Source organism: Vulpes vulpes, chromosome 16 (genome assembly GCF_048418805.1).
Source record: "Vulpes vulpes isolate BD-2025 chromosome 16, VulVul3, whole genome shotgun sequence".
Classification (NCBI taxonomy): domain Eukaryota; kingdom Metazoa; phylum Chordata; class Mammalia; order Carnivora; family Canidae; genus Vulpes; species Vulpes vulpes.
In genome coordinates this window covers 60,875,945-60,890,957 of record NC_132795.1, presented here as the reverse complement: position 1 = coordinate 60,890,957, position 15,013 = coordinate 60,875,945, and positions in this window count along the sequence as shown.

Here is a 15,013-nt window from a genome sequence, read left to right as displayed (position 1 = left end):
TGCATGAAGCTGTTCTGCAAGGATCATAGCTGGACACTTAGGAGAGCAGCCTTTTCCACTGACCTGGATATTGGGTAAGATATTTTGCAAGGAAAGGTGACATGGTGCATATCCATCCATGCTGGATAAGATGCAGCCACAGAGAAAGAGATCCCAAGAGAAAATATGTTTGCCTCTGAACCTAGCCAGAAGCCCCGGCAGGAGGGGGTGCAGTGTGTCGTCCCAAGCCTGCTTGCCACTGGGGAAAAAAGAGAGTAAAAAAATATATACAATATGCCCAGACCTCTTCCAGGCGTCCACGCTCTGGGTCAGCTTTTCTCTCAGACTACATTCAACAGATTGGCCGAAACAAGAGACACTACACCCACCTCCAGACTTCTTTCTGCCTGGTGCCTCTGCCCACTGGCAAAGATGACCCAACAACGTGCCCATGCCTCTGGTTATCCCATGCCCCAACGTAGAAAAGAGGCAAAAAAGAGGGATCCAAGGGAAGAGGCCACAGAGGAAAGCCCCTCCTTCAGGTGTCTGCAGGATTCTTTTGACAGTAAGTGGTAGGATCACAACTGTTGATACCTTAAGGCTACATAAGTGATCTTATGTCTAAGAATCATTTCTAAAGAAATAATACAAAACAGGAGCACCTGGGTGGTTCAGTGGTTGAGCATCTGCCTTAGGCTCAGGGTGGGATCCTGGGGTCCTGGGATCGAGTTCCCTATTAGGCTCCCCGCAGGGAGCCTGCTTCTCCCTCTGCCTGTGTCTCTGCCTCTCTCTCCCTCTGTGTCTCTCATGAATAAATAAATAGAATCTTTTTTAAAAAATAAAATAATATAAAACAAAAGAAAGGGTTTATATACTGACTTGTATTCAGAATAGGGAGGAGGGGGAGAAAAGCCTGGGATCCACACAAATGTCTAACCATAAGAGAATGACTAAGTTAATTATAATACAACATTATAATGTATCACAGTCATCAAAAAATGTTTTGAAGGGGTTATAATAAGACAGAAAAAAATCATATGTTAACTAAGTAAAAATTAGGATTTAACTTTTATATTCAGAATGACTGGCAATCCCAGAAAGAAAAAAGGTCAAGCCATGCTCTGCACCAATTAAAAACTACAAAAGTATGGTCCCAGGTTTTAACTGTGGTTTTCTGGTTTGGGTGGTGAAACTACTGAAGGTTTTTAGTTCTGCTTTTCTCTGTATTTTCCAAGCTGTGTTCAACCATCTTACATAAAAATGGGTATGACTTAGTGAGTGTTGCTCAGTGTTTGTCTTGTGCCAGGCCCTATCCAGAGAACTTTGCACAGATTATTTTACTTAAATCTCCCTGCGACCCCCCAAGGTGGGTACTTTCATTTACTCCAATTTACAAATGGAGAAATCAAGGCTTAGATAACTTAAGTATCTCATCCCAAGTCACACAGCAGATAGCCAGGGTTTAGAGCCTGGTCTGTTTGATGTCCACTCCACTCTCCTCAATAAGAGAAGAAAATAGGTAAATATTTTACATATAGCTATATATAAATACAGATATTAAACTTTTCTAAGCTGGAGATTCATCCCTCAAGGCCAGTTCAAGGCCTGTTTTGTGAGAAACTTCTGTGCCTGTGCCTAAACTCTTAACCCTGACGTTGACTCCCACAAGGTCATAGGCTGTCCTGCACTGTTGGCGATCTTTTCATGGATAGCAGTTACACCCTCAGATAGACCAGAAAGCCTAAGTGAAGGAAGGGCACCTTCTCCTCACTCTGGTTCTTTTCTTCCTCGTCTTGCACAGTACACTACAGCCATGATCTCTCTGCATCATAAGAGAAACCAAGCCTGGACTCCCAAATTCATGTCCTAAGGGAAGCTGGAAAGCCTTCCCCAAGATTTCCTCTTACTTTCTTAAGCTTACTTTGTCATGGCTTCGGCTACCTCCAACTCTTGGTTCCACTGACCCAGTTCATTCAGGAAACAGTCTCCCTTTTCTGCCCTTGACCCAGATAGAAAATCAGCCCCTCCCTTGGTTTTTACAGTGAACCCACACAACAAGGCCATCCGACCAGGTACACTTTATCAAGGATGTTGGAGGGCAAAGAGAGGTTTACACCATTGAAACTCAAACAACTTCAACATGAATATTAAATATCCCTGAGAAAACAAAACAAAACAAACATTTTGGCTACCAGACCCTGAGAAGCATTATTTATTGGGTGCTTTGCTCTATGACTATCTCATTTAATCCTTTCCCTCCCTCCCTCCCTCCCTCCCTCCCTCCCTAGTGCTTTCCTACCCCACCCTCAGCCTGCAACCTACTCCCAACTCTTCTCTCTGTAATGCACAGCTATCCTGTTCATTGAGGCCCCAACCTCCAGACTCAGCTCCTGACCTTTCCAGGTGCCCAGCTGGTCGATAGGACCTTTCAAGGAAACCTAATCCATTCTTCTTGGACTGTTGTGTTGGTGGACAGCAAACATTTTATCTTCCTCTATTACACTTAAATATATACAATTAATTGAGAACCTGCTTTGTGCCAGATGCTGAAGATATGCAAATTTGGAAAAATACACAAGCAATAATCTTGAAGAACTTGATTAATAAGTAACTTAAGAACACGTAGCTTACAGAACAGATAACTGCCAGAGCAGACCATTGGTGCTATTAACAGAGGAGGAGGCAAAGAGCCATGGGGTTCAAGGGGATAGAGCAGCCTATAAATTTGGGCCTCTTCGAGATGCAAGGGCCAGACATGCAGGAGTCTCAAGTTCTGAGTTCCTTTCTCTAGCCACCATTAGTTCAGCTGGTATTCCTCTCATTTCCCTTCCAAAAGCTTCTCTTCGGCTGTGGCTGCCAAGTTTCTTTCCATTGCATTACACAATATACAGTAATTTATGACTGACACTAACTCAATAACCCTAACTTGACCATAACTCCAATGTGGAACATGCAGCCCTTTAACTCTGCACCACATGCAGGGTACCATGAGCATCTCTAAGACCATCTGGGGGGTTGAACAACAGAGGATATTGAAGCCTCTCCAAAGCAAGTCAACATGTGCTGAATGTTCAATCAAGTCCATTTTCAACCTAAGTTTCCTGTTTCCTGTTCTCCCTCCCCCCTTTCACAACCAAATACAAACCAGAGCTCTTTCAGATTCTTTTAAAAATAAACAGGGATCTCGGAGAGGGCTGGTGATCTCTGTTATCACAAAGGATGTTGCCTCTCTTGACACTGGTTTCAACAGTTCCTTTACAAAATACTGTGACTGTGCTTTATTTTAGCCTCAGCTTGAATTCTGAGCATAGAACAACTGGTTGTCAAGATACTCAAGCTGCTTGCCATAGAAGTTCTAATTTGTGGAACACATTTTACATGCTAGTTATTGTACTAAATATACCAGATTTAATCCTCAAAATGAACTTATGAGATAAGTGACATGTTATTTTTTTTTAATTGAAGCTCTGAGAATTTGCCCAAGATCACCCAGCTGATAAGCAGAAGGCTTGGAGTTTGAAGCCAGGTTCATTGGAGGCTAAACTCATGGTATCTCTCAAATGCATTAGTAAGTGGAAATAAGAATCATAATGGTTTTGAGGTCTTTTCCTAATAATTTGAAACTGGAAACCAAATGTATCATCTTTTAAAGACATAATAAGGATTTGCCTTTACCCTAGTATAATACACTACTATTAAGTTTAAAGTTCAAATCGTAATTATTGCTGTACTCTGGGTTGAGATGTTTTAAATTAGTTTTTTTTCATAATAAAAGAGATATAGGCTCCCTGTAAAATTTAAAACTTTATGAAGTATAAAGTGAAATATAAATGTCAATAGTCCACAAAAATTTGAATAAACACTTCACCAAAAGAGATCTATAAATGGCAAATAAGTACATGAAAAATGTACATTGTTAATCATTAAAGAAATGAAAATTTAAGTCATCCATTAGAAGAGCTAAAATTTAGAAGTCTGATCATGCCAGATACTGGCAAGGATATAGACAAATGGAAACGTTCATACAGTGCTAGTGGGATATAAGATGGTACAACCAGTCTGAAAACCAACTTTGCAGGTTCTTAAAAAGTTACACCTTTCATATGATCTAAACATTCCACTCTCAAGTATTTACACAAGAGAAATGAAAGCATATGCAAACACAAAGACTGGTGCACAAATGTTCCTAGCAGTTTTATTTTGTTTTGTTTTTGGGGGAATAGCCCAAAACTATTCACAATCCAAATGTCCATCACCAGATGAATGATAAGCAAATTGTGATACATCCATACAATTGTGATGCTATTCTGCAATTAAAAGGAATCAATTATTGATATTCTTAGCAACGTGGATGAATCTCTAATTGTGCTTCAATGAAAGAAGCAAGACCAAAAATAAGACATATTGCACGATTCCATTTACGTAAAATTCTGGAAAATGCAAACTTTTCATGACAGAAAGTAGATCAATGGTTGCCTGAGATAGGGGACAGGGAAGGGTGATAAGGAGGGGATGGGAGGAAACTTTTGAAGACAATGAATATATTCGTTGGGACAGTGGTGACGGCTTCATAGGGTATATGTAAGCCAAAACGTGTTAAATTGTATATTTTAAATATGCACAGCTATTGTATGTCAATTATACCTCAATAAAATGGCTAAACACACACACACACACACACACACACACACACAATAGCCCCCAAACTCTCTTGAAATTACCACTAATACCAATTTTGTCATCCTCTTTCTAGACATTTGCACAGCAGGGATCATATTATGCGCTATTCTCCCATTTGCTTTTTTCACTTTTTTCACGTAGGTGCACATGAAGCCACCCCATTCCATTAAATGGCTTCTCAGTAATCCAGTATATAAATGCTTTGTGATATTTCCCAGGTCCTCTGTATGTGGATGTTTAGGTTACTTCCGGTTTTCTCTAGAGAATTTTAAAAAATCAATACAGTTATTTCCAGAGTTAGGAGCACCTGATTGAGAAGCTTCCTGCTCCTTAAAAAAACAGTCCCTTACTGGTGGTTTCTCCTGTCCCGCCCTTTCTCCAACTCCTCCCCACCCCCACCCGCTCCAGCAACCAAGCTGTTCTGGCCTACTTCCTCCACCTGGTGGGCAGTGTAGGAACTGGCCAAGCTTTATTATTCCTTCTGTGTGAGTGGTTCCCTTTGACTCCAGTTGGAGCTAAATCGAATCCTCTCACTCTTCTCATGAAAACTCATCAACTAAAATTAGCCCCAAGCCCCTTATCTAAGCAAAGCGTTGCTACTCTGGCCTCCATCCAGCTTTCCAGCAGTCCCCTCCCAGCACTTTGTACTCCAGAAATACATGACCAATCTTAGTTCTACTTTCTACCATCCACATCTTTATTCTTGCTCTTTGCTCTCCCTGGAGCATCACTGTACCTCTCCTATTCCGTGGTTGCCTGGCAAACTCCTATTCACTTTCAAAACTTAAGCATCCCCTGCCTCTCTGTAGTCTTGTCTGTTCCCTCCCACATGGAGTCAATCAATCATTTCTTCCAACTGTGCCTGGTATATGTATCCAATACCACACCTATAACATTTGATGTAATTTCCCATTTATATGTTTGTCTCCTACACTAAACTGGCCCCCTCACTAAACCTGGTCATTGTGTCCCTCACCTCGCCCAGCACTTTTCACGGTGCGCAGAACAAGGAAAGGGAGGCTTAATAAGCAGATGCTGTAATAAAATGAACTGACTACTTCTATGTCCCAAAGGGAATGGCACTAAGTGCTTCTTTTTCCCATGCATGTAGAGCCTGCCAAAGTCAGGGTGCTACTGGTCAAGGCACAAAGTTCAGAGTCTGAGACCAGTCAGAGGGACTACACAGTCTTTAATCTTTCCCAAATATGTTGTCAAGTGACATCTGCCACTTGGTTAAGCCTGAAGATCATTGGAACTATCTTGAACCCGGCATTCCTCCTTCAGTGTTTGGGGAACTATGGGGTATGGTTTGCAGTTTGCAGCCTTGCACCTTTGGCAGCCACAGAGAAACTGTTCCAGGAAATGCAGTTTCCTGACTCTTTTCTTACCGCCCCAGGAAAGAAACTCTGGGCCCGTCATGACTCTCCTTTTGCCTCGTTTGGAACCCAAAGGAAGATATTTCATTCTTTTACTCATTCATTTGACAAATATTTATCAAGTGCCTCCATGGTTTCAGGCACCATTCTAGGCTTTTAGGATACGTAGTGAACAAAACAACAATCCCTGCCCTCTTGGAGGTTAATTTTAATGGAAGAAGAAAGACAATATTGACAAACATGATAAGTAAGTGTATTGCATAATGCACTACAAGTTACATGTTGGGGGAAAAGGAAGAGAATCTCAAGCAGACCTCATACTGAGTGGGTACTGCCTATGAAGCTACTGATACCACAATACGCAAGCAAACAGAATACCTCTGGATGTCCCGTTGTGGGAGATGTTTTTTTTCACTGTGTAAGCTTGTTTGAATGGGATTTCTCTTCCTCAAAGTGGAAAGCATCCTAACTAAACTGAGGCAGGCACTCTGGCATGCCTTCCTTAAGATTAATGGTCTTCCACAACTCGTCTGTTCCTTAGACAAGGAGAAAGAATTACAAGGAGATGCCTGAGTCTTAGATTCCATTTGGGGATTTTCCTGAGGGTCTTTGACGGTCCCATGTTCTTAATCAATTATATCTATCCCAGGTAAGCTCCTCCTTGCTGTCAGACATGGGAATTAGAGAGATGCACCTCAAAGTACACCCCCAAGACAAGATTCAAGATTCACACCCAATTGCTATTTAGAGGCATGCTCCATCCCCAGGGACCAGGCCACCAGTGTGACCTGAGGACAGCCAATACCGTCTCCAGCCTGAATGATTGCCACAGCCCCCCAACTGGTCTCTAGGCCTCCCTCTTGCCCTACTGTATTTGGTTGTCTTCCAAGCATCCCGAGTGGTTCTTTTATATTTATATTTATTTTTTTTATTTTTAAAAGATTTTGTTTATTTGCAAGAGAAAGAGCTTGCAGGGGAAGGGGCAAAGAAAGAGGGAGAAATAGACTCCCCATTGAGTGGGGAGCCAAACATGGGGCTTGATCCCAGGACCTCAGGATCATGACCTGAGCTGAAGGCAGATGTTTAACTGACTGAGCCACCCAGTTGCCCCCAGAGTGGTTCTATTAAAACATATGTCACATCCTATTACTTCTCTCCATTTGCTTCTCATCACGTACAGACCCTGTGCCATCTGGCCGGGGTTTGTTCCAACTTCACGTCCCACCCTTTACCCCTTCCCCACGAGCCACACTGGCTCCCTAGCTGTTCCTTAAGTCCACCAGTGTGTTTCCATCTAAGGCACTTTACACTTATATTCCCACTACCTAGAACATTCTTTCTCTAGACACCTGCAGGCTTATACCTTTATTTCCTTCAGACCTCTGCTCAAACATAACTTTAGCATTAAGGACTTGCTTGACCAAGCTACCTAAACTAGCATGCCACATGAGTCTGTCATTCTCCTTATCCTGCTTCATTTTTCACCACGGCACTTGTCATACCTGAAATTATCATGTAGATTTATTTATTTATTTATTTATTTATTTATTTATTTATTTATTTATTTATTTATTTTTGTTTAGGATTTACTTACTCACTTGAGAGAGAGCAAACACAAGTGCATGGTAGGGAGGGGCAGAGGGAGAGGGAGAGAGAGAATCTCAAGCAGACCCCATGCTAAGTGGGGAGCCTGACACGGGGCTTGACCTCAGGACTCCAAGATCATGACCTGAGATGAAACCAAGAGTCAGATGCTTAATTGACTGAGCCAATCAGGTACCCCTCCATTTATTTATTTCTGTGCGCCCTGCCTCCCCTTACTAACATGTGGGTTACTTGAGGACGAGGTCTTGGCCTACTTTGTTCACTGTTTGGCTCTCGAGATACAAGCAGTGCCTGGCACATACTAGATGCTCAATTAAAATTTGCTGAATGAATTAATGGTAACTTGCTTGACTCTACCTCACTCTATGGCCAAGTAGGACACTCACACAAAGACACACATCCCTTTAAATCCTCTTCTTCCTCTCCACTCCCCTTCTGACTCTTATAATATCCTTAGGAAAGCTTGCCTTTCATCTTCTCTTTTCATTCCCTTGAAGAAAAAAAATTTTGTAATCTTTTGAAGAGTCATGTCTGATTAGTAATCTGATGAATGCTACAGTTCTTGGGCTGCACACTAACAAAGCTGTCTCCTGGAGACCAAGCTATGCTGGAACTGATAAAAAAAAAAAAAAAGCCTCGTGAGGCCCCAAGCACGAGCAACCAAGAGTGTGTACAAGGTCAGGGAAGGGGGTTGGCTTCTACCTCATCATGGAGCCCAGTGCAAGGTTTGGAAGTTTTGGAAACATGCAGAGGTTGTCTGTTTGGTATGGACCTCGGCTATCCTATGGCTTACAGGCAGAGGGGTCCAACCATCTCTGCAAGCAGTGGACGTGGACACTTGGGAATCTCAGTAGGAGAGGCAAGCAGGGCTAATGCTGTGCAGTGTTTGTAAGCTCAGAGGCACCTGTCACTGCTCAGGAAAAACTGGGGAGATGCTTTAAAGGAGATTCATTTGTAGCAACATGGTTGGTAGGTGTCCATGGGGTCACAATTTAAATACAAAAAGGAAATGTGACATTATTTTCCACTCCCAAGTCTTGAGGGCTGGAATTCTAGGGCTATACCTTAAAAAAAAAAAAAAAAGTGCAGAGTTGGCAATCAGAGTTAGGTATAAAAATGAACCAGGTAAATCAATCTTCAAAGTCATGGGAAGGGTCAAGAAGTCTTTAGTAAATGCACCCCGAAATTCTGCTACTACTTCTTCATTTTTTCCTTCCTTAAATTAGCTTTTCCTTCAAGCATCAGCATACTGGAGAAGTTGTTTCAAAAACTATATTCACTTTTTTTTCCCAATTATATTCAATTGCTGGCATTGTAACTTTCATTATAAAGATTTGGCATGTTGAAGACATTGCTTGAACAGTGTTTTGTGAGTCACCTAAGGAACTTTGAGTTCCATATGTGCAACTAGGCACTCTTGCAAAATATCCACTGAAAATTTTTGGAACATCATTTGTTTGTGAGTTGTTTGAGCTCTGATGCTTACTATAAGTAGAATGATCTCGATTAATCCATTTGCTGTGGCCCAGAAAGTTTGCTTTTGAAGAAGAGAAAGTCAGGGAAGTAGGAGTTTGAAAGGATGGGCAGAAGGGTGACCCTGTCTGTTTGGAACAACAGCATTGATCTTCTCCAGGAAAGTGGCTGTTAGCTGGACAGTAGCCATGATAAAGACCATTAATTCTGATTGATGGTATCTGGTGAATTAAGAGCATCTAATGCTCTTTCAGCATTTAGAGATATCTGTTCCAACTACTCCAACCTGCCTCAAACCATATATTACCTGGTTAATAGAAAAGCAGCATATTACCAACATATGCAGAGGGTGCGTGTGTGTGTGTGTGTGTCTGTGTGTGTGTCTGTGTTGAGGAAGGCAGGCTGGTTCATTTTGCTAACCTCCCTTGAAAGCCTGCTGTAGCCAGAGCACTGCTAGAAGAGTTGGTAGTGGAAGGGTGGAGTGGGGAATCGTTATAGAGGTAAATCAAACCTGGTCCCCATTTTCAAGACAGTAAAAATTCAGAGGACAAAAGAACATGATTAGAAACAAACTCAAAAAGGATGCTCTAAGTAACACTTAAGGTCACTTTCACACCTGAGATTTTATTATTCTGTTCTATTTATCCACCAACAAATATGTATTCAGGTCACCTAGGAGAAATTGAAACAGAGGCCCATGGGCAGGACAGAGAAGGTCCTGTTATTACTTCTAAACATGGGGCTGTAAAAGGTCATAATGCATATGGCATCTAAGCTGAATCTTAAATGGTGAGTAGAAATTTGGGAGGTAAATTTGTGGTCTCAATGCACTGCAAGAAAAGGGTAGTGTATAGAAGCATGGCCACAAATTCAGGGACCAATGGGTGGTTTAGTGTCCCTAGAGCATAAATGGGATTTGTGGTAGTTTTGAAATATGTTTACAAATTATTTTATATTTCTACAAAATAAATGAAGTTAAAGCCAACTGTTCCAAATCCAAATAACAGCTTGCATTTCACTCTCACAAAGTCCAAGTGAGTATTTCTAATCAGAAGGCAGCCAGGGACCTGGGTTCCTTCTATCTTGTGATTCTCTCTTCCAAGGCCTTCCACATTGTCTGCACACAAGTCATGGATGGGGAGAGTGGTGTTTAAGAGCCAGTCTGGAAAGTGTACTCATTACTCTCCTCTATTCTTTTGGCCAGAACTCAGTCATATGTCAATACCTAACCACGAGGGAGGCTGTACACTGAGAGAAAAAGAAAATAAAATGGATATGCATGGCTCATTAGTCTCTGACATACGTTCTTTTTTTTTCCTTCAGTAGGCTCCACGCCCAGTGTAGAGCCCAGTGAGGGTCTTGATCTCACAGCTCTGAGATCAGGTCTCTCAGGGCTGTGAGATCAAGACCTGAGCTGAAATTGAGAGCTGGACACTTAACCAACTGAGACACTTAGGCACCCGAAATGATGAAAGTATTGTTTTACCTGCTAATGTTTTTAAAGTAGGCTTCATGCCCCACATGGAGCCCAATATGGGGCTTAAACTCACAACCCTGAGATCAAGACCTGGGCTGAGATCAAGAGTTGGATGCTTAACTGACTGAGCCACCTAGACACCCTTCTGACAGATATTCATATTACCTACATTTCATTATTTTTTGCAGGATTTCAAGTGATTAGGCATTATTACTTCCATTTTATAGATGGGATAGCTCAAACTCTAAAAGATTATGCAGCCGGCCTAAAATCATATAACTGATAGATGATAAGACTACATTTCAAATATAGGTTTATTTTAATAAATCTACCCTGTTTTATGCTAATTTCTTTTATGCCAATTTCTGCCACCCCTGCTACTATCCCCCAAAGGAAATATTTAGATTGTTATGTATCTTTATAAATAGTTATAATTCTTTGAAACACTGCTTTATCAAACACGGGTTTTCACAAAGCCCTGGGGAGTCCTAACTGATCCTTAATCTTTCTTGGTTTGCCTAGGATTTGTTTCAGCTTATCCTTGCTCCAGAAAACCTATCTAGATTTTCCTCAAGAACCTCTACATTCAGCTCTCACATAGCATCTGCTCTTCTGAACAGGACAACCAGATCTGTTTCCAATTTAAACAGACATAATGGAATATGCTTCCTTCTTCAATTTCACAATTAGCTCTCTGATCCCTCTGATTAACTTGAATATTTCCTGGCTTTCAAGCAAAGCAAAAAGAGGAAAAGAACTGTTCTATTTAAAGTTCATCAGAGTTAATTTTTTCTCCTAATCACTGAGGTCTTGTCAACTAGCTTTATGCCCTCCCAACCAATATTTAGTTCTGCCTGTAAGGTCATCTTATTGATTGGTCTGCACAGCACTGAGTGCATGCAAGTGCTGCATGCACATTACACAGTGATGGGCGCTGTGTAAAAGAGTATAGAGTGATGTAAAGACACAATTGTTGTCTGACAGTGGGTTTGGAGCATATATCAGCATCGCTCACTGCAGGCTTCAGTGCGTAGCAGAAGTACCTCCGGTTCTCTTGGCATCTGCAGAGAGGTACAGTTGGATGAGGGCACAACCTGACAATGACCATGCCCAGAAGAAACACGGTGCTTCCGGCCATGGCTACCAGGCAGCCTGTGAATTAGACGTGGCTGTTGAGAGGAACACCAAAGAACACTAGCAGCCCAGCTTGACCCAAGGTGCTTGAATTTGGGCACGACCTTTCCTGCTAAGGGAAAAGAATACCTCAAACCCCAGGCAGTGCAGTCAGGCAAGGTGGGATGAGCATCCTAGTTGAGCACCTGCACAATCAAACTGCTTGTTGTGAAGATGAATTGGACATGGTCCTTAAACCCAAGGAACTCATAGCCTGAAATGAATGACTTTCATGTAATAAAATTGTTGCAGGGCACATGTGATTGATACATGCTTTCAAAGCTTGCCTGAAGTCTGATTTTCTATCTAGTGGTGCTTAGCAGAATTCTCCAGTGAAAATGTTGTTAAAGGCCCTTGTTTTCTTCATGGAGGTAGCATAAATGCCTAGGGCCCGTGAACTATTCAAATGAATGAAGTAGGCCACAGATAACACCCAGGGTCTGTGGCATGCAAATTCTGACAATACATCTGTGGGCTGAAGCCCGCTCTTTGCAATGCCCTCTACCCCAAGCTTACTTTTTTAGTTCTGGGCCCCCGAGGAAATCTCTTAGCACTGTCTGCCTAGATCTAGAAAATGTAGTGAACTTCTCACCTCATATAGCAGAAATCATGAACCTCCCAGTCTGCATGGGGCACCCAAGTGAGCCATTTACTGCCATTTTTGAAAACTGTAAAACAGCACTGAAACAGTTTAAGTCAACCCAGATTTTTGGCTAAACAGTGCCAAGTTTCTCTCATGTCGGTTAGGCTAACTTCTACAATAAATTTAACTCAAATACTGTATCTATAAGCTTGCATCTAACCAATTGAGTTAACTTTTTATCCCTGTCTCTCCTTAGATGCCACTCTCTCTGGGAAACACTACCTGGTCCTCAAGGTCTGCATTGTGTGTTCCTCTGCTACAGCTTGGATTGACCTCTATTAGTGAAGGGATAATTTTCAATAATTGAAAAACATGACTCTATAAAAGAACACCAACACAGGTTTTAAAAAGTACTCATTTTATCAATTAAAAGGGTAGCCAGGAAAATGATAAAACCAGTTTAAGGAGCATTTGAGCAATGGAGGTTTATATAGCCCAACACAAAAGCATTTTTTTAAAATCTTAGAATAAGATGACTGGGTTAGTTACAAAAGTGGCTAATATCTTATAGGTCAATAAACAGTAACCTGTGGGGTTATCTTCCCTGCAGAACAGAATTTCATTTCATTTGTATTGGAATAGACAAGAAGCATCTGTGGTATTATAAGTTTTCAATAAATTAACATCTACCTTTCCAAAATTGTAAAATAAAAAAAAAAAACAAAAACAAAATTGTAAAATATCTGAACCAATAGTAAATAGGAAGTCCAACAAAGGTACAGAGTCCTAGTGAATCATTTAATCCTTGAATGGGTCCGCTGCCGTATGGCACACTACACAGCACTACACTGAAAAGACATCCGGTAATGTTTTTTGCCTATTTCCAAGTTTTTGGACCATGTTTGGATGAATACCCAAGTTTTGGGGAAATTTTTCTTAATATAATACAGTATACATTATTATTATTAGCTAATAATAATGATAAAACAATTGTTAAGCTTTACTGAGCACCAGCTGTGTCAGGCACATACATTTTCTCATGCGTTGATATTAAGAAGAAGGTACTACTACTCACCCATTTTCCAGATGAAACTGAAGTTTAGCTTAACCCCCACTCAGCTCATGACAAAGCGGGCATTAGAAACTTGATCTGCCTGTTTGACTCTGTGTCTGTGCTGCTGGCCACCATAGCATTTGTCATATAGTAGTAAAATAGCCCACTTATTTGCCTATCTTCTCACTAGACTGTGAGTTCCACAAGGGTAAAAATCATGGTTTCTTGATCATTGATATTTTCCTTGCATCTGTTGGTATCCACCACATAATAAGCCCACAATAAGTATTTCTTAAAATTAAATTAAAAATGGGCGCCTAGGTGGCTCAGTTGGTTAAGTGTCTGGCTCTTGATTTCAGACTCAGGTCATGATCTCAGGATTGTGAAGTTGAGCCTTGAGTCAGGCACTGCACTCAGCACTGAGTCTACTTAAGACTGTCTCCCCCTTTCCCTCTGCTGCTCCTGCCCCCACTGCACATGCTCCCTCAAATACATTTTAAAAAATTAAATTGAACATGTAAAAGCAGAGAACCAGATTCCAATTCTAGCACACTTTTTATTGGCTCTTTCATCCTTCTCTTAAATTAAAATATCAGTTATGGTCCTTATTTTCACCTTTCATTCTTATCAGTAGCAATATTCACAATGGTGATGGGGTGAGGTGTTTTAACCAATATAGTCTTCATTCATTTATAGAATTAAAAAAATTTTTTTTAAGATTTTATTTATTTATTTATTTATTTTTTATTTATTTATGAGAGACACACAGAGAGAGGCAGAGACACAGGCAGAGGGAGAAGCAGGCTCCCCTGATGCAAGACTTGATCCCAGGACCCCGGGATCATGCCCTGAGCCAAAGGCAGACGCTCAGCCACTGAGCCACCTAGGCATCCCTCATTTATAGAATTGTTTATAAAATAAGCATTTGTTGAGTGACTCACACATGCAAGACTCTGCACTAGGTATGATAACAGCTCTCCCACTAAAATGTAGCTTTATGAAATTGAATCCTGGGCTATTTCTTGAGTGCCCCAATCAGCAAATACCAATCTAGAATGTAGTTCTCCTGATAAAATGCCATCAGACATAACTTTTAAAAATATAAACAATCCCTTCTTACCCTTAATGAAATTTACCATATTTGTTGTCTAGCTCCTTCTCCGCTTGTGTTTGTTGTCAGATACCCTTTCTCTTCCCTTCCCCTGCCCTGCTCTGTCTTCAGGGAGGATTGAACTCTGGATATTACATTTCCCAGCTTCCCTTTTGAACTGGCTTCAGGATGAGTTTGGTTAATGGGTGGCCCTGGAGGGAGACAGGAGGATGGGAAGAAGGGAGAAGCTCCCACTCCCGTCCCTTCTGTTCCTCCCCTCAACCCACAACTGCCACACCACACACTGAGCAAACTTCTCCAGTGGTGGCTTATCTCCCCAAGGGTTCTACTTTCATCTCTTCACCTCCTACTGGACAGTCCTGACTCTCAGGCTCTGCTTTTGTCCCTTTGTTCCTTCAGCTCTAGGGAAAGAAGTAGCTTCCCACTGATTCTATAATCTGGGTTGTTTGGCCATCCTGTAAGAGCTCTTCCTGGGTATAATGTCTTTGCCTATTGGATTCCC